Genomic DNA, 21,343 nt, shown 5'->3' with positions numbered 1-21,343 from the left:
TAACACAGCCTTTAAAACCAGGAAAAAATATAACATCTCAAAATCTAATATGATATCAAGGCTCATATCACAAGATCAATAAAATTTCCATGTATTGCCCAGCACAAAGTGATATTAGCTGTGTTTCCATCTAATTGTCAAGTAAATTTAAAACAAACTTCTAAAATGTTGCATATAAAGGAAAATGTGAATCAGGTGTGTTTCCATGAACTGGTTTGGTGAATAAACGAGACATGGATGCCTACTAGGCATGCACCGATCTACCAGCCAAAGACCGGAACTGGCTGTTTTTTTAGCGTGACTGGCCCTGACCGGTGACCGGCCAGTTGACGCCACATATCTGACTCTGCCCTGGTCATGTTCAGATACATGTTCTGCATGATGCAGCAGACACACTGACTGACAGCCACAAAATTGCCGATCACAGCTACACTAACTCAGACACATGCTTACGTGAAGTTGGTGTTAGTGATAGATTCCAAGAACAGACTAAAGAGAAGACAGACAGTCTACAACAAGACAGAGCAGCTGAGGATGTTGCAGAACAGCAGTAAAATTTCCAGCTCTTCATGCTAATGTTAGCCAGCAGCAGACTGCTGTTCACAGAGTGACAGTTAAAATCTCACCTCCTGTTCTGGCTGGAGAATAAACAACCTGTTTTGATGTGTCTCCTCAAACATTTTCTCATCCAGACTGGTTTAACTTCTGCGTCTGTTTGTCTCAAACAAAGTTTTACTGCAGCAAACTGTTGCACCGTGTCAGTCTCCAGTTTACATCTGCTTCCACATGAGATCACTTGAAATCATGCTCTGTGAAATCCTGCAAGATTCCATAAGGTCTCATGAGACTGTGTACATAATCTTAATATAATAATAAATAAATACTGGCTGTAACCTGGAGGACTTTTGAAGAAAATGTAAAATAGTGTTTAATGAATATTTGTGAATGTGATCAATTATATTTCTTAGAAAGACTGAAAATTGGAATTGGCCAAAATCTGAATTGACATGTCAGACCCTTAAAAAAATCTGAAATTGGAATCGGCCTAGAAAATTGGAAACGGTGTATCTTTGATGCCTACTATGGGACAGTGACTAGTTTGGACACTTGATAGCAGTCTGTGCTCTGTTGGGAAGAGAAAAGAACTGTTGCTCTCCTTCTGATTTGCTGAGAGTGTTGTTTTAGTGTCATTATGTGTTTGTTTTGTGTGGTTTTCTTTTCTTTTTCTTTTCTAATGATGGGGATAGGAGCTGGTTTGAGAGTTTCCTTAATTGTCTAATAAAGGTATTGTCAAAGTCATTTTTATCAGAAGTCAGCAGTGTAGGCTACGTAGCACATGACTGTAATAAATAGAGTAGAAGAAGAGGTCATGAATCAGAAACAAAACCAGTTGTTTGCCAACCACCAGTAACTTAAAAGAAGTAGGACAGAAGTAAGATATAAAGCTTTGGCTATCTACAGAAGAAAAATGGACAGAAATGTTTTTGCCTGGGAAGACGCTGATGGCAAAAACCTAAGCTTCTCCTTCTTCATCTTCATCTTCTTTGCTGTCTTCTTCTTTGTCATTGTTTTCGTCTTCTTTGTCATTTCACCATCTTCATCTTCGTCTTTGTCGTCTTCTTCTTTCTTACGGTTTCTATGTTGCAGTGCTCTGATACGTGACTCTTTCGGTCTTGGAGTGACTCCAGTGGCCGATGTGCCAGATGAGGAGGAACGTTGCCAATCATTCAGAGATGAAGAGGGTTCATATTCTGTATGAGACAGAGTTCATAAACAGTGCTGTAACTTATACATGCACCTGATGCCAACTGATGTCCTCCTCTTCATCTGCTTCATGTTTTTTCTTCTTCATCTTCTTTTTCTTCGTTGTCTTCTTCATCTGCTTAGTCATCCTTCTTATCATCTTCTTCTTTGTTGTGGTCCTCTTTTTCTTCTTGTTTTCTTATTTTTCTTCATTGTCATCATCTTTGTTTTCTTCTTGTCTTCTTTGTCTTCCCCTTTTTCCTCTTGGTCTTTGTCTTTTTCTTCATCTACTTAGTCATCCTTTTCGTCATCTTCTTTTTTGTCTTAACTGTAGTCTTCGTCTTCTACGTCACCTACTTTCTCTTCTTCATCTTCTTTGTTTTCTTCTTTGTCATCTTCTCCTTCTTCTTTGTCTTCTTTGTTCCTCTTTTTAGTCTTCTTTGTCTTCTTTCTCATTTTCATCAAGTTTGTCATCTCGGTCTTCATCATCTTCTTTGATGTCTTCTTAGTTGTCTTTTTCTTGTTTTGTTATCTTCTTTCTCTTCATCTTTGTCTTCGTCATCCTTTTTGTTTTCTTTCTCTTATCCTTCTCCTTTTTCTTTGTCTTCATCTTCTTCTCCTTCCTCTTCTTCATCATCCTTTTAGTCTTCTAGGTCTTATGTCTCTTTGTCTTCTTTGTCTTCTTTTTTGAAGCAGAAACAGCTGAGTTAAATGAGCAATTTTTACTGCTTCTATCAACCTCTTCTAATGCAATAATTCAAAATGTGCATTGAAATACAATGATGGAAACATGACTCTTGTTGCAGAGACACTGTCCACATTTGAAAGAAGCACAGTCCGGTCTCTTTAATCAACAGAGTCCAGTCATGACATTAGTGTCTCATATGTAAAACAAATTGTATATTGTGTCTACGTTGCAGTGCTCTGATACGTGACTCTTTCAGTCTTGGAGTGACTCCAGTGGCCGATGTGCCAAATGAGGAGGAACGCTGCCAATCGTTCAGAGATGAAGAGGGTTCATATTCTGTATGAGTTCATAAACAGTGCTGTGACTTATAAGTGCACCTGATGTCATGTTCACCTTTACGTACAACTCAATACGGGCAGTTTTCTTTCTTTCTACCTTTTGTTCACTGAGGACTTTGAGGAGTAAAATTCATATCTCTGCTCCAGCATGGCTATTTTTAGACTGGCTCAAATATCAGGGGATCCTCGACTCTTCCTCCATCTCTTTTTCGTCTCTCTTTGCCTGTCTCCTCCACTTACCCCCGTTCAGTCTGATCACACAACCCTCTGCTCTGCTGTGTGAGGACGATCAATTCTCGGCCGTGGAAACACATTTATGTACAGTACGATACAGTGTGTACCTATGTCCCTTTGTCCCTTCACGTTGTGGTGACTCATATGCTCAGTTTACTCTGCCAGTGAAAATGGTTGTATAATATCTTCTGTGGCACTGGAGGAGCCTGAAGGAGTCAAACAATAACCCACATGATGTCATAGTGATGTCATCAGGTCTGGGCTTCAGATTTTTTAACTGAAAGCCTTTGTTTGGAGTTTGAAAGACTGGGGTGTTCATCAGGAAGGGAGGGTGTATAATCAAAAATGCTATCGAGTTGCATTATGGGAAGTGTAGGATTCACTGGTTTTAGAGCTTGAGATAGAGACTTAAAGTCAGGATAGCTTGGCCTCTTCAGAATCACAGATTATCAAGAATTATTCATTTACTTTTAAGTATTTTGTTTTTGTTTTATTTTAGTCAGTGGAACTCAGTCTGTAATTTTTGTCATAATCTTTTTTTGTTCTTTTTTGGTTCACTTTATTCAAAACTGTTTATTATTTATCCTTAAATAAAGTGCTTTCATAAACTGGATAGTGTGGATTTTAAAACCAGAAATTACTTCTTATTGTTACATCTGTCCCCAGCTAGTCTTACAACCCATCCCAGTAGTGGGGTAGGTTGTAACAATCGAACTCTTTGTATTTCACATTAACTCACTCACATTAACAACATAGTCTGTGGTTGTGTAGCAGACGTCCATTAGAGTTTTGTTTGTAGCAGACCAGAGGTTTGCAACCTGCAGCTCTTTTGCCCCTCTCCAGTGGCTCCCTGTGGCTTTGACAAACAGTTATTTAGAAAGGAAAAACAGATATAGATATAACACTTTAATAATTTATTTATCATTTTTGTAGGCTTAAGTTATTCTTACATTCTCCAGTTGTAAAACCGTGTAGCCTGTACACTAAATAAATATATATTAAAAAAAAATGTTTTGTCAATTAAAATGTGCCTCATAGCCTTCATCTACGGCTTGCCACCTTTTCCTTTAAATTTTGGCCTCGAGTCTCCCGGATTTAATAGAATTTAATAGTTGTGGCTCCAGACAGTTTTTGGGGTTTTTAGATCCAAAATGGCTCTTTTGAGAGTAAAAGTTGCAGACAAATATGTGTACTTTGTATCAGAGTTTGACAGATCCTGCACACACACCCACTGAGTTAGTGATGCTCAAACAAAAACTGTTACAACCATCCCTGGTCTCCCCTATCATGTAAGAATGAATGCATGAGTCATTACTGAAGCATCATTATTAGTTATCAGACACTGATCATGTTTATTACCTGGCAAAACAGATTTTTTATACCTAAAAAGGTCCTCTGCTAAAGTCAGCGTCATGTTTGAACTCTGTTTTAATGAATCAGCAATAAAAATGAGTAAACTGCGTTGTTGTGGCAGGTGAGCGTCATCTGGGAAACATCATGATTATTCACACTACATGGAGCTAAAACTAAAACCAAACTATTTTAAATGTTCGCTGATTGAGCCATAAGAAATCATAGATTATTTTATAGAGGGAGGAAATGGCAATGCACCCTGAATTTAGAACCTGAGCTACACTAACATTAACCTACTTTTAGTTCTAATAGAGACTGAACATACATGTTATTGTATGTTCAGTCAACTTATGTAACTGATAATTACCTTGACAAACACTACAGGATGGTGTGTTTTCAGGTGTCTTTTGTGCACATCTTTAGTCTACAGGTGCTCATCTTAATTTGGAACGATACACTCAATCTTACTTTTGGTTTAAATATTAGAGAAAAGTGTCCACAGACATGTTGTCCCTCCTTTTTCTTTTCTTTTCCTCCCACCTGTGAGGTAGCTGGTGAAGATGAGATACTGATTATTGTGATGTAATTGGGTTCAATGTTTTTTCATTCACGTCATCGTCATAATGTAGTCATGAAATAAAAGGATGTCAGCTAATTCTTATTGTCAGAATTGTTGTGGACAAAATTAAGATCATTCAGGATCAGTTTGAACCATTTTTTATTTTATTTTATTTTATTTTTATTTGTTACTTTGCCCGTCAACTCCACGGAAGTCTGGTACTCAGTCTCTTACACACCTCTTCAGATGACCGTCTTTTTTTTTCTCTTTCTTGTGTCATGGAGCAGTTATTGTTCGTGGAGAGCCAGGGACAGCTCAGACACCGGCGGTGTTACTGACGAGAGGAGACGTTTACCGCCCTCCTTCCACTCCTCTTAAATACTCTATATTTTCCTGCTGGGTGCTGGAGGGAAGGAGCTGTCAGGTAGAGACGGAGGGCTGTGTTGAGAAGAATCTGATCAGTGCGTGTTGCAGCGTGGGGGCTGTGCCCGGTGGCACTCAGGTGATCGCACCATGCTGTCTTTGTGAGGACTTTTTTTTTTTTTTATTCCTTCCAGATTAAAGGTGGAGGAAAACTATAGACAGAGATCACAGTGCCATCCTCTGTCCCTCCTCCTCCACTCCTGTAGGGAGCAGACACTCTTACACCACAGACGGCACTACCAGCTTCTGTATCAGCCCCAAACACGCATACACACACGCAACACATTTGCATCTGGCGATGTAAGCACATATTTGTTTGCTTACATCGTCAAACTGCAACACATCCACACGCGTGCACACGTGCAGACCAAAGCTGCTGTTATTTTCCATTAGATGTATTTTTAAGCCAATGTCCTTTTTCCTCAGTGTGTGTGTGTGTGTGTGTGTGTGTGTTTATGGCAGCAACATTCCTGTAGCCTGTCCGTGTGCTTAGAAATACAACCTGTGTCATCCTGCCCTGCTGCTTCCACCTCTCCTCCATTATTGTAATGAATATTTAGCGCAGTGTTGGCAACGCAGCCAACACTCGTCCTGCCACAGAGTGTGGTGTTGCTGCTTGGTAGCAGAGTAAAGACAAGCGTCTGAGAGGCTTGTGGTGGACTCAAATGTCCAAATGTCCTGTTTTGTCCTGAGCTCAAAAATATTCAGTTTACAGTCAGAGAGGAGTAAAGAAACCAGAAAATACTCACATTTAAGAAGCTGAAATCAGAGAATTTTGGACTATTTTCTTGCAGCTCAAAGTGTTTTATGTTTGTTGTTAGGTTTATTAGTTTGTCCAGCTGGTTTTTCCTTTGTCGTGCACAATTTATTGATTTATTGATTGATTTAAAGACATAAAATATTGAAATTTCCCCCCAGTGAAGCATTTTTTCACTATGGAAGTTGGTGCACTGTGCATGGTAGTGTATTTATTTTAATTTAAAACTCTTGCTAATAATCTCCATTTTTACTAAATGTCTCCGTAATCAGATTACATCTTTCTTTCTGTAACTGTAATGGTATACAGTTACCTTTTTTGTATCCAGATGTTCTATGTAATCTGTTACTTCCCAGGCCTGCTGATACATGACATGATACAGTGTGAGGTCGTGTCTGAGTGATGGAAGATGAGAGCTGTGTGTAATAACACACCTTATTTAATCATTTTTCCTTCTCGCTGCTCCAACGGTGTCTGCCTCAGATGATTTAATCTTCATACCAGCAGAAACTGGGCCAGCAATATTTCATCGGTGTCGAGAGTTTGTTTGTGCGTCCAAGCAGCGCAACAACGAAATGAAACGGGAACTGCTGACAGGCTGACCTCTGCTCCTACAGCTGGGACTTTAAATTCAGGATTGTTTGTTTGTGTTGTCCCAGTGTCACAAAAAGTGCTGCCTTATGGATAAAACTGGGGAAAAGATCTGCTCGGCCAGAGTTTCCCAAACTTTTTTTTTTTCCTTGGGACCCACTTTTTAGAAATGACAAACCATTGTGAACCAATTCACAGTAGATGTTATCAATAAATCTTGGGCAGAGGTAATTTGTGCATAAATGAACGTTCCTGGCTATATTTGCTGCCATTTCTACACATTATGTTAACTTGATGTGTGTTATTGAAAACATACACGTTAAATATTTTATCTGTGAGAAGTAAATGAAATAAGATTGAGTTGGGTGGAATTATCAGGCTCTGGTTTTGTCCTCATCAGTAGAGCAGTATACACATTTAAATGCTTTATAAAAGCTGTACTACAGAGATTAATCTTTAATTTGCAGAATTTCTTCCACAGACCCAAATAAAATCTCCTGTGAGCCCCCTGTGGGTCAGGACCCAGTGTCTGGGAATGACTAAAGCCCCTCTTATAATGGACAAAAAACCCACTAAACATTTGTCTTTTGTCTTCAGTGAGAAAGGGTACAATCTGCATTCATTCCCGGGACAAATGACTCTGCAGTAGACACGGGTATTTATCGGATCTGATCGGCAGCGATAGAAACATGACACATGGGTGGACGTGCTAATTTTCACCCCCCGTTTCCAGCACAATGCTCTGAAGGCTTGTTGGCTTCCATCTCTGTTTAAGCAGCACTTCAGTATTGTAATAAAGTAGTCATCAATGAGTTTGAAAGAGAGATCTTGCTAATATAAAATAAAAAAAGTAACATCTATAACATTGTCCCTGGCCTCCATGCTCTTTTCTGCTGTGCAATAACCCTCTCATTTCACAAAGTCAAACATGACACATTGAGACAAAAATCAGAACAACAATCTAATGTATTTGCAATGGGAAACTGGCTATTTTTAGCAGAGTTATGTGTGTAAAAACCTGCATACGTGTGCTAATAACTAACTCAGAATCATGATCAGTTTCTCTCTTAACTTTTTCCCTGAGGTCAAACACATGAAGACGTGGAGACACATGCACCCACACTGTATTTACTGTATATAAAAGTGCACATAATATGAAGCCATCATGAAGATGTAATATTCAGTCAACTAGAGTTACTGCTAAAAAGTCGGGCTCATGACAGTCACCTACTTCAGTTCAAGCATTTCAAGCTGCAGCAGAGTAATAATCAGCTTATATATGTAAAGCTTCAGCTGAACCTCCAGACAGTCATATGGAGATTCTGTTAAAGCTTTTATTGCAGACCTGCTGGGCCAACCTACATTATTGAAGGACCAGTAAAACTGAAGTGAGCTCCATCCTCCTGAAGTGATTAAAGGAAATCAATAATTTTCAGTAACAAATGATTTCTCCCCCTGCTTCATAATTTTTATATATGTGCCAATTAATGATTACCTGCAATTAATGTCCCACACCAGGCAAAATGACACCACTGAAAGTATGCTGAATTAGCTAATAGCAGTTCAATTAAATGTCATACCAGTCCAGTATAACAATCAGTCAAACCCTCACAGTTTTCCCAGGAGGATCCCCTTTTTCATCGGCCTTTCCCTATTTCCTCTCCTGTATTTCTCCTGATTTATGACAAACTTCCCACCTTTTTTTCCGTTTCATTATCGCAACCTGTTTCTGGCACTGAATAGTGTGCATAAGCCCACATGAGCTCCAAAGGTCTCCTGTTTCCACACAGACAAAAATACAGCTGCACCCGCCCAGACTCTCTGAAAAAGAATTCCCTTTTCTTAAGGAAAGTTTTAAAGAAAGGGAGTCACGCATTTTGTAAAGTCTGCTGCATCAAATGTCTTATAAAACAAAAAATAAATGAATGAAAGAAAACTGGTGAATGTGAGTTGATGTCACAGTTTTACACGAGTTCACACCACAAGGACAATGTATTCTGTATTCTTTCCTGAAAATTAAAAATGAAATTACAAGTATTTAAAAAATTATGTTGCAGAGTACAACATAAACACAGAACCTGTTTGTAATGCCTCCATGGATGGACAAACTCAGGTTTACTTTAACACCAGAGTAGAGAGGGTTTCTTTAGAAATGTCCAAGTATCGCAATATTAAAGTAATTTAATGTGATTACTTTCTGTCACTTTTGGATGACTTCATCATAAAATATGGTGAAATTTTTTAGCCTAATATAGTGTTTTTTAGGGCTTTCACCATCAATTAATTTGCTGATTATTTTCTCAATTAATCGATTACTGTTTGGTCCATGAAATACCAGAAAATGGTGAAAGATATTGATCAAAGCTCAAGATGACGTCCTCAAATGTCTTGTTTTGTCCACAACTCAAAAATATTAAGTTTACCAGAAAATATTCACATTTAAGAAGCTGAAATCAGAGAATTTTGACTTTTTCCTTTAAAAAAATTACTCTAAATGTTTAATCGATCATCAAAACAGATACAGATTAATTTAATAGTCGATTAAAAATTTTGATTATTCATTGCAGCTTTAAGTGTTAGGTTTATTAGGTTATCCAGTTGTTCCTTCCTTTGTTGTGTGTGATTTATTGATTGATTGATTTAAGAATTAAAAATGCTGAAATTTCCACCCAGTGAAGCTTTTTTTCACTAGAGATCATGATAATGAATTGTCAGCTCTTTGTGCACTGTGCATGATAATATATCATTCTTCTAATCCTTCAAATAATCCCCATTTTTACTAAATGTATCTGTAATCTGATTATGTTTTTTAATCTGTAACTGTAATGGAATACAGTTACTCTTTTTTGTATCCATATTACGTAATCCCATTACATGTAATCCGTTACTCCCCAAGCCTGTTAGATAATAAAAGTTAGAAACACGCTGATTCAAGACAGACAGATTCCAGTTCTAGATTTGCAAGGTGCATCTTTTTTCTATGATTTCTGGCTAAACTTTTGATGCATATTGCAAGGGTAAGGGTTTTAAAGTACGTTATTCCTCTGTGTTCTGTGTATAGTACAATAAGTCCTGTTATTTCAGAACACCTGCATGCACATGTCCCTTTCACCTCACGCAGTATCTTTGCCTTCCAGCTCTCCCTCTTGCCTCATAGTTTCATAAACCCCTGTCCCACACCAGTTCGAACAGGCTCTGACCCCTCCAACAATGGCTAGACGTAACAGATGGTCGTGTGTTTTTAGGTTCCCAAATTACTAACAGAAAGTGCGGTCTCCATAGTTCAGTTAGCACATAAGATTGATCGATTCTGGAAAAGATCCCCTGGAGTCCGAGCTTTTCTGACAAGGTTAGAGGAAAGTGGGAGATATTTTTACATGTTGGGCTCATGCCCTCAGTCAGAGCAGCTTGTGAGGTGTGCATTAGTAGATTACACTGATATGTGATCTCCAAAATCCAGGGAAACAAAACCAACAGGTTCAAGGGTCGAAGTTGAAGCAAAGTTGCGATGGCATTAGGTTTATTATAGTCTCACATAGCCAGACGTCTCTCCACAGCCCTCAGTCCACACATACACGTTCTGCTATAAGGGGAAAAAAAAACATCCTGCCATGTTTGCATTTCTTTAAACCAATCACAAACGTCTTGGGCGGAGCCAAGCCCAGGATGCGGTGATGGTGCTGATGAAAAATAGTGTCAATGGGAACCTGTTTTGGTGGAACGTTTGTATGTGGGAAGGCGAGCTCTGGTATTAAAATAACTACATCACTGCAAAAGAAAAGCTAACAGCTGTTAGCTTTTTCATGTTCATATATCCTCTTTTCTCATTTCCTCACCATCATAAATCATTTCCCTCTGATGTTGCTTTTGGAAAGCAGCTGAATTAGATTTTTTTTCTGTGGTGAAAATCAGTATCACCATTTTAAAATATCTTCAAATTAGAGCTGCACAATATGTTAAAAAAAACAAAAACAAATTGTGATTATTTTGACTGAAATTATGATATGATTAGTGGAAATGATTTTTGCATTACCACTTTAATTTTTACTTTTAAACATATTTGCTTGATCTGCACCAACCAAACATGTTTTCTTTCATCTGGAGAACAAGATTTTCAGGCCAGGGCGTCTCTGTAGCACATTACAATGCTGTTTTCTCACACGTTCCCTTTTTCAAGAAATTGCCATGTAGTTCTTGTTCTGTGATTTGGATATTATTGGCAATACTGCGATTTCAATAATATTGAGATTAGAGATCATGTAAAGCAACAATAAACGTGTGTTCACAGTTTATCACGCCACAGAAATGTGTTATTAACAAAGACAAAATCTGAATCATAAAAAGAAATCACTAACTATACAAAATGAGTTCTTAAAATCATGAAAAAAGAGCAGTGTTCTCTGCTCTGAAATGCTGGGGGGTGTCTGCTCTTCACTCAGCCATGTGTCAGATCCGTCCAAAATATCCTGAACACAGAAATTGTGAAAAACTGTACACATTTTTCACATGTTTTCAGCAGCTATTTTCTAACATATATAATGTGTCATTCAATTTTGCCTTTACATGGACTTGTAATTGTTACAGCCCTACTTAAAATAAACTTTGCCTGATGTTTTATTAGAATTATGTTCCCATATTTTGGTGTTTCTCTCCTCAGGTGATCCAGCACCATATGTTCTGTACGGTCCAGCAGCCAGAGTGCTTCACAGCACTGTATCACATTGATTAGCATGTATGTATATGTGAAGAAACCATCTGGAGAGTACCTGCGTTGTTTCACACTCTGCACCCACACTCTGTTGATCCATTTCTCACTTTCTCTCACAGTTTGGTGTTACCCTCGCGAGCTGTCGTACCGAAGCGCGTCATGCACGTACGCCGGTTTCTCATCCATGCCTGTGAACAGACAGGAGATGGATGGATCCGGTATCAAAGCCCCCCATTTGTTTTGGAACCTGGAGGTGGAAGCGGTGAACAGATGTGAAAACAATGTAGTCAGTGAGGCGAAGCCGTAACCGAGGCTGCTATCACTGATAGTGTAGGTTCGACCCGGCAGAGTCAGTCTGCTTACTGTCTCACTGACATCTGTTTTACACTGTACAAAGTACAGATGGGACCCGCTGCATCTGGAACAGTGATTAAACTTCATAGAATCCATTGGCGGGGTTTTGTTTACGTATCTTTACTGAAACATCATGTCTGTGTGCTTATTGAATAAATGACTTGTAGGTGGTAGTATTAGGTGCTGACAGGCTGTGTACATAGTCGGTATTAGTATGATTACACATTGATGGTATTTCGATTAAGGGACAAGCAGAGTGTCCATTAGTGCCTGATGTATAACTGATACTGGATTACTGGATTGGCCCATACTAATGCCAGTATTTTGAAGGCAAACAATAGAACTGCAATGATTAATCAATTATTGATTTAAATAATGATGAATGATGAAAATGAACCAAATAATTTGATAATTGATTAATCGATTCGAGTGTTGTAAACTAATTATTTGTGGGTTGTGGGCAAAACAAGACATTTGAGGGCTTCACCTTTGGGCCATTGGAAACACTGATCAACAGTTTTCATCATTTTCTGTTATTTTAAAGGCAGAAAACTCTTAAATCGAGAAAATAATCAACTATGAAACTAATAAAGTGCAGTCCTACCAAGCAACCAATATTCCAATATTCATTTTTTTAACATAAATGCAAAACATTTTTGAAAAGGATCCCAAAAATTTGTTTATTAAAGAACTGACGTTTCTCTAAACCCCTCCTCCAGGCAGCAGTTGGCTCTTCACTAAGCCCCACCCTCCTTAGTTACTGTTGCTATGCCTGTCAAGCTTTCCATTCTTGCACTGCACATGTGCAGTGATAATGGTGGCAGATTAACTGAAACTTTAAACCCCTTCTGGGTGATTCAAGACCCCTCCACTTCATGTCAGGGTCCCACATCACACCATCAGAGTTTATTTCGCAATAATGACCTGCTCACTGTACATTATCACAAATTATACATGGGCTTTGTGCTGGTTAGGTCTAATACATTATATATTATCATTTAACCCAGTAAGTATAACCATAGATAGTAATTTGCCTTCATATGTATGAAATTAACATGAAATAGTTCAGATATGAATGTAAATGTATTTTGTACACAGCAGCATACAGTATGTCCAGGGTTTATGTTCCCTGTGGACATTCTGTTTGTGATCTGTTTGATATTGAGTATCAAGCTATTATCAGTTCAGTCTCAAGTATCATTTTGGTATCAAGTGTACTAAACTAGGTAGTGGTATCACGATTGAAATTTTGATATTGTGACAACTGTTCAAAACATAAGAAAGACACTGGAGGACAGCAACTCTTTCTTTGAGTCAGTGTTTTTTTTATATCAAACCTTTTGATATGTAATTAATTATAATCCCTGGGATCTCCAATTAGACATGCAGCATAGATACTAATAAAATCTGACTGAATATGCCTGAGGTGAAGTCTTCTCTTTATAATACAGGATTGCTGGTTGTTCAAGCAAATAAAAACACAACACAACACAAAAATACACAAAACGCAAATTCTCACAAAGCACAGTGACATGACTACACAATTTTCACAGTGTGTGGTGAAAATATAATACTACAGTTGATGATTATGTAAAAGCATCTGTAATATTATATAAAGATATGAATGGTCTTTGCATTATCATTGTTAGGTAACACGAGGAGCCTCTTGGGCCTTCAGTCATGGCCAGCTGTGTGTATGTGTGTGTGTGTGTGTGTGTGTGTGTGTGTGTGTGTGTGTGTGTGTGTGTGTGTGTGTGCGCGTGTGTGTGGGCTGATCGTCCAGTAGTGATGATTAAAAACACTATGTGCTCTCTTTCCTAAACCTCATCATGAGAGCAAACTGATGAACTTGTCTCTGGAGACACTGAGCTGTTCACGAGTGAGACCAGAGACTGTTGTCACGTCACTTGTCTTCTTCACAATAAAACGTCTTTGGTGAGATGCCACAAGTCATTTGGCCAATCACAATCAATGAAACATTTCGCTCTTTAAACATGGATGTGTACAGTGGAGGCTAGTTTAAAGCAGAGTCATAGAAAAGAGATAAGTCTTGTTTGCTGCCGACTACGTAAAATGCTGTTTAACTAAGTTATCGTTAGCTAACTAGCTGCTAAAGTAACGTTAACCTGCCGAATCAAGCTGAAGGGTGTCCTAACGTAACCTATCAAATCTTTCCCAACCTGTTTATAATAGAAAGTGTGCCAGCATGTTAGCACATCAGCTAACGTTAACTTACAACATTAACGTTACAGTTCAGAATAATTTGGCAGAGTTAAGGCTAACTCTCACTGCATCCGTATTATTATCCCTTTTTAACCCGAAACAAGACCCAGCGGTGTTCTGGTTTAATGAGTGACCGTGTTAACTGGTGACTCAGCAAAATGAGTTGTAGCACTAGTGACGTTGTTACACTGTGTTTGGTGACCTGCAGTGATTGAAAAAGCACTCAGATCCTTTACTTAAGTAAAAGCATTAATACCAAAATGTAAAAATACTTCAGTACAAGTAGGGAATCCTGCATTTAAAGTCCTACATAAAGTACTAAAGTAAAACTACTAAGTAAAGACACTTTTGTACCCTCTGTAATACCCTACTTAGTACTTTTTCCTTTACTTTTACTTTAGTACTGTACTTAGTGCTTTTCACTTAAGTACAAAGTAAAAGTAGTCATGTCTGCAGAAAACATAAGTATAAGATGCACCAGAATGTTTTGTTTCCATGTTAAAATCAGAAAACTTTTTTTCTAGGAGAGGATTCCCCCAGACCCTCCTACTGGTTTAGGAGCAGCTTTTTTTTTGTTTTGTTTTGTTTTTACCTCTTCTGAGTTTGGAGGTTTGCATCAAAGTGGAGGCTGGACAGAAGTTTTTCATCATCTCTGTGGTGGTGTAGGTAGCCAACCATTCCTCACTGGTTGCGTTCGAGTCTAACAGTATAAACAGGTTAAATGAATAAAAGCAATCTGTCAGCCACAAACTGCCTCCAGACAACAGAGATAGCTGTATTTACACACATGTTTGTACTTTGCCCCACTAATCAGCCACCATACTGAGTCAAATCAGATTGTTTTGGTCTAAATCAATTTTCCTTACAACCTCACCGCTGTCGCCACCATCACTGAAACCCCCTTAAAGCCTAGCAGGACAGAGAGGCAGTGATTTGATCTTCCTCACCTTCATCAGATTACACTGGAATTAGTATAATTACAGCTGTCGCTGATTAATGGGAAAGCTATAATTAGCACATTGGGTGTAGGGGGGCTGTTGGTGTGTGTGATGAAGAAAAAATGGTTGTGCATTTGTTGAGATGTTTAACACCAATTGAGAAATAGCTGAAATGGTTGTAATGTGGCATTGGCTCAGGCCTAAAAATAATAATACTTAACTCATTATCAGTGAAATCATCAGAGGATCAGTGTGTAAACATCAGGAGAAAATGAGTGGTGAACCGCAGCTTCAAGACAATGAAATTTTACAACTTTGATCAAATGATACACAGGAGTGTAGCTCACACAGACGTTGGCCTCAGCTTACATCAATGTGCAGTAATTTCATTTTTAATCATATTAACCTTTTAGACCTACTGACTAAATCACTTATCGTTCATTACAATCAGCTGTTCACATGGAGACCGCTGCTGCATCTGGTGTATCTCTACATGTTGTACCCCCATTAAATTCCATAGACAGTTGAGCACATTTAACACCCAAAGGCTATTCATAATCATTACCAAACATATAGAACATATAGATGTAGGGCTGCAACCAACAGTTATTTTCATAGTCAATTATTAGGTCGGTTATTTCTCAATTGATAATTGTTAAGTCTATAAAATGTCAGAAAAGGGTAAAAAAAAATGTTAAGTGTTTCCCAAAGCCTCAAAGGTCTTGTTTTACCCACAATCCAAAATTTATTCAGTTTAATGTCATAAAGGAGGAAGGAAACCAAGAAATATCCACATTTAAGAAGCTGGAATCAGAGAATTGTGACTTTTTTTTCTTAATTTACAGGGATTTTTGGCACAATATGTTAGAATTGGCATATAATATTCATTCATTCATAAGTATATTTTGATTAGTGAACATTTCCTTTTTTTCCCACGAGTTTCACAACTATCAGAGGTTCTCCATCACACTTGGAAGGGGAGAGTGAGGCAAGGTGTCTGTAATCTACAAGCTCACCACCAGATGCCACTAAATCCTGCACACTGGTCCAAAACCATAGTCATTTGTTGACATGCAGTAGTATTTTAAACTCACACACTGGACTAGTGCAAAAACTTGCTAATCGATGTGCTCAGATTTCTTCATTTTTTTCTGAATCTGAGCAGCAGCATTCTGAATAAGCCAAAGATTTCTGGACATTAGATGTGATTGTTGCTGCTGTATTCAACAAACGCAATTATTGCAGGAAGCATCTCTGCAACTATAGTGTGTCAGTGAAAGATAAAGGTTAATGTATGAGTCCTCTGCATAATAGCAAATGGAGATTTAAAAAACCACTCCTACGAATCAATGGCATAAATACTTCATATACAAATTAAGCCAAATGTGCACTATTACAATAGTTATAGAGCAGGAATAAAACTGACTACAACAAATATTAATAATATATAGCAGTAAAACAAAAGGAATTTGACTGAAGTTTCTGCTGTTTTACAGCACATGCAGCACAAATGCTGTACGTCTGCTGTGCATCAGCAGTGGCTAAAGTACATTAATCAGAATGGTAGCAGATTGCGTGTATTTACATCAGATGTGAATGCAGCACATTGCGGCTGCAGCAGGCTTGCAGCATGCAGCAAATATAGAATCGAGTTATGTTTTTGCTGCGTGCTGCAAGCCTGCTTCAGCATGCAAAATAGTGTTTAAAATTAGAATTGCTTTAAAATGATGTCCTCCACAGTCTGTTTTTTTTTTAGATCATATTTGTGTTTCCTGTGTTTTTCCTGTCCAAGAATAAACATGAATATGAACCTTTCCTGTCTTATTTTGTGGAGGTACTGGTTGAATTTGAAAATATATAACTATTGTGCATTCGGTTGAATAGGATGCGTGATATCATTCACCTTTTCTTGACCAAGACTCAGGGATTCCCTCTTCAGGTTGTCCCCTGTTTGTGCTGCCAGCCACAAATGCCCTAGCAACCAAGTGCACCCTTCTCTCAGCACATCTTGTTTGTTGTCATCTGGTAGTTGAGTTAATTCAGTTGAGAAACGGACGTGCAAAGGCTGGTTGTCAAAGTGGAGAATTTTAAAGAGATCTATGACCTGCAGAACCGGTCGAGTCGGTGTAAAATGACATGCAGTTTGACGTGCTGCACACTTACAGCTGTCGTGCTGCACGGACTGTAAAATACCCTTTAGTGGGGACGACATTTACCATTTGGTGCACGTATGTACTAACTTGGACTGACGTGATGGGACAGGGTTTTACACATGTGAAAACATGTATTTCACAGCAAGTACATATTTTCCACTCCACGTTTTTCTTTTTATATTTCGCCACTTTGCCAAGTGTCTGCATTATCATTGGCTGTTTGATGGATTGAGTCTGGTCAGTTGACTTTAACAACACGCTCATTCTTGAAGCAGTTTGTGGATGATTGATTCCGAGGTGGGAATAAGTGTTTCTATTGCTGCGTGCCGCCGTCTGCATGCAGATTTTACAAAGCATGTCATCAAGATTGGCTGTCATTTGTCTTGTGCTGCAAACTAACTTTGCTGCCAAACAGCAGCAGCTGCGTTCTCTCGAGTGACCAACTTGTTTGCTTCTTTTTATCCGTCTTCCACCAGAGGAGAAGAGACTGTAATGACAATGACTTATTACAGGACTACACCCTAACCCTTGTCACCCTACTTAGTTACAAAACAGAGCAGCTAATAGCAGCTAATACTTTACCTCCCACAAACCCCTGGTTTATCATTTTAACCTAATAGGCTTTAGAAAGCTTTTCGCAACCACAGATGATGACAGATTCTGAGATTTCCACTTTCCAGTTAAATGAATCATGGAGTCCCCCCTGCCTCACTGAGGGAGCAGTCAATACAAGAAAGATGTATAGCATGGAGCTGTTCTCAGAGCAGCAGAGGAGGGGGAGCGATAAGAGATTGAACTGCAGGATTTCAAATATTAATAGTGATGGAGTGTATATCAGACATTGTGCATGCATGAGCTATTTGTGTGCACTCTAGGTTTTCAACAAGCTTAGCACCCCCTACTGCCACGCAGCAAACCTCTCAGTCAGTGAGCAAGGGTAGCCAAGCAGAATGGAGGAGCAGGCAAATGGACAGGAGGGCTAAAATAGATTACGCAGATGTTACAGCTACCTCTGCAGCACGGCTGTAGTGGTAAATCTTATCTCGACTTCTCTGCCACGGGCCCTCAGGACCTGTGACGTATCAGAGCTGGACCAATCCCTGAACTCAGAATGAGCCGAAGTTAAAATAGTGGCTCATGTGACTTGAAATTTCAAATCAATACATAAAAGCATGTATTTTAGAAAGCACTGACTGCATAACTCTGTTTTCTGCAGGAATATATGAGCTATGGAGTTTGTATTCAAGCCAAGCTAAATTATTAAACAGGAAAAATCCATGTACACTGAAAAGTTAGAACAAACAAATTCTTTATAACTTTTTTCTTGGTCTTTTGTTCCGCACGTTGTTATTATTTGATGTAGCATATTTTGGATAATGCCGTGTGTTTATTGTTCTAGCTTAAGCATAGAGAATTATTTGCCTCTGACAGTTTTGAGGATGATGATAAAAACAGCTATGGAGACTAGAGTGTCAACGATAAATGGATTTTTTTTTTTTTTTTTTTTTTTATTAAGGAAAACAGTTACAGCTCTGTGATTTCGGCATTTTAAATGTGGATATTTTCTGGTTTCATTGCTTCTCTCTGACAGTAAACTGAATGTCTTTGCTTTGTGGACAAAACAAGACGTTTTAGGACGCCTTCTTGGACTTCTGGACACAGTGATCAACATTAAAACTAACAACTATTAATCAATTAATTGAGAAAATAATCTACCATTTTATCTACCACTTAATACACTTCCTGAGTAATTTGCCAACACTGACTGTTATTTACACTATATAAATTATAATAATTACAAAATGACCTTCATTCTTAAAATAATCATGTACACAGTCTTTTTGTCTGTTTTCCAATCCTTTTTTTTTTTTTCACTAAATCAAATGTTTTGTAGTTGGTCGGCTTGGTTCCAGGCTTAAAACTCTTTATGAAAAGATTTTCCTAAACATCACTGGAACCGGAGCCATTTAAAAAGCGGGTGGTCACTTTTAAGCTCTATAGCAAAATTAAAATTTCCTAACATTAGCCACAATAAGCTAACTACTGCTGGAGGTGCAAAACCCCCTGAGTACACTGACGTTATCGCTGAAATCAACATTTCAATGGGGTATACAGTGTATGATGGTATTTGCATGAAAACACAAATTGTTTAAAAACTGGTGATAGAAGTCACTGTAGCACACTGACAGAGTCTAGCTCACAATGCTGAGAGTATAATACACAGTTAGCCTTTTTACACAAGTCTTGTTGGGCTTAAACACTTTATGGCCCATACAATAATGAAAAGATGGAAAATAAACACCATAGATTCTTGGTAAAGGACCTGACCAAAATCATACCTTCAGGATTTCTGAAGCCTATTGCATAATCTTGGTTTAAGTCAAACTGCACAAACGTCCAGCTCAGTGACATTTGTGTTTGTGTTTCATTATGCTCTGTGGTTATTTTCTTTAACACTTTTTTTTTCAGACTTAGCAGCCTTTGGTTTAGATTGGCAGGGAACAGTCCAGTTTATCACCACAGCAGATTGTTCTCCATAGGTGATGCTGAAACATACAGTGCCTCAAACCACATGATTCACTGCCCAGCCTGCCTCTCTGACACACACACACACACACACACACACACACACACACACACACACACACACACACACACACACACACACACACACACACACACTGCCTTATCCAACTTTTACTGTTCCCATCTCATTTGTTTGCATTGCCCAGATTTTTCTTGAGAAGAAAGAAAATAAATAAACAGGGATCAAATTGGACTATAAAAATGAATTTGCTTCACATAAGAGAGACTTAATGACTTTGAATCTGTCCTTTAGTCATGTTGTATTAAACAGACCTGGGTGAAATACTGAAAAATAAAGAATAATAAACAAAAGTTTTACAAAAGGATAAAGTTGCAGTGTAATATGCTGTTTGGTGTCTCTTGAATAATGTTTGTGACTTTAAAAACTAAAAAGGAATAATCACTCTGTGACTGAAACCTGATCAACTTGAATGCTGAAAGCACATTGGATTACCTCAATATAAAATATGGTGAAATTATTTAGACTAATATATTGTTTTTAGGGCTGCAACTAAGGATTATTTTCATCATCCACTATTATTTTCTCCATTAATCCATTAGTTGTTTGGTCCATGAAATGTCAGATAATGGTGAAAAATGTTGATCAAAGCTCAAGATGACGTCCTCAAATGTCTTATTTTGTCCACAACTCAAAGATATTCAGTTTACTGTCAGAGAGGAGTAAAGAAAGAAAGAAAGATATTCACATTTAAGAAGCTGAAATCAGAAAATTTTGACTCTTTAAGTTAAAAAAATGTCTCAAAACAATTAATCAGTTAACAAAATAGATACAGATTAATTAATAGTTGATCAATAATAGATCAATCATTGCAGCTCTCAGTGTTTTATGTTGGTTCTGTGCAATTTATTTATTGATTGATTGATTTAAAGACAAAACGTGAAGCATCTGAGGCCATGATAATGAACTGGCAGCTTTGTGTGCACTGTACATCTTTATTTTAAAATAATAATCCTACTAATAATCCCCATTTTTACTAAATGTAACCATAATATGAGTACTTCCTTTTTATCTGTAACTGTAATGGAATATAGTTACGTTTTTTATATCCAGATTACTTAACCCACTTACATGTAATCCCCAAGCCTGTTGTGTTTCTGTTTTATTGGATCCATACATTTTGGATGCTGGTTCCTCCCTGCTGCAGTGAAAACTTCCATCATGACTGCGTCATGACATCACGACAGTGTTGTCACATATTTTCCTGAGCTCATCTTCATTACGGTCTATAAGAAGTGAAAGGAGTGGAACAGCTCTGCCAAACGACGTGCTGCTGCACACATGCACCAAACGCTCCAGCTGGTTGGCTCGCTGTGAAGTCAGAGCCGCACTGCTGGGACAGGACTGTTACCAATATGTCACGTTTACAACTCAAAGTTCATTCTTTTCGGATTAATATTGACAGCAGAAAGAGTAGGTGACCTCAGTTTTTACATTTTGTCATGTTTTTCTGGGCTGCGTTGATGGTGATAGACAAAGAATGGTTTGGTTGAGCAATCCCAGGAATCCTGTTTCCTGGGATTAAACTCTGGTCACTATGCAACATCCAAACTTGTGACACAAATGTTAGCATAAGTTAACCTAAGAACAGCAACAATCTAACAGCTTTAGTTACCTCTGTCACTATTTTGCACAGTCACTTCATTCTGGACTTTATTGCAGCCCAGGACCATTAT

At 38.2% G+C, this 21,343-nt stretch overlaps 1 protein-coding gene across 1 annotated transcript in view; it reads left to right on the top strand.

Annotated features, from left to right (window-relative positions):
* Positions 1 to 21,343, top strand: part of adarb1b (adenosine deaminase RNA specific B1b) — a 201,374-nt gene that overhangs the window by 68,948 nt on the left and 111,083 nt on the right. The gene's annotated exons all lie outside the window — the stretch shown is intronic.

Source organism: Lutjanus erythropterus, chromosome 8 (genome assembly GCF_056507025.1).
Source record: "Lutjanus erythropterus isolate fLutEry1 chromosome 8, fLutEry1.hap2, whole genome shotgun sequence".
In the NCBI taxonomy this organism is placed as follows: domain Eukaryota; kingdom Metazoa; phylum Chordata; class Actinopteri; order Lutjaniformes; family Lutjanidae; genus Lutjanus; species Lutjanus erythropterus.
Note: the sequence above shows the minus strand (reverse complement) of the source record. Positions and strands in the feature narration are given on the sequence as shown.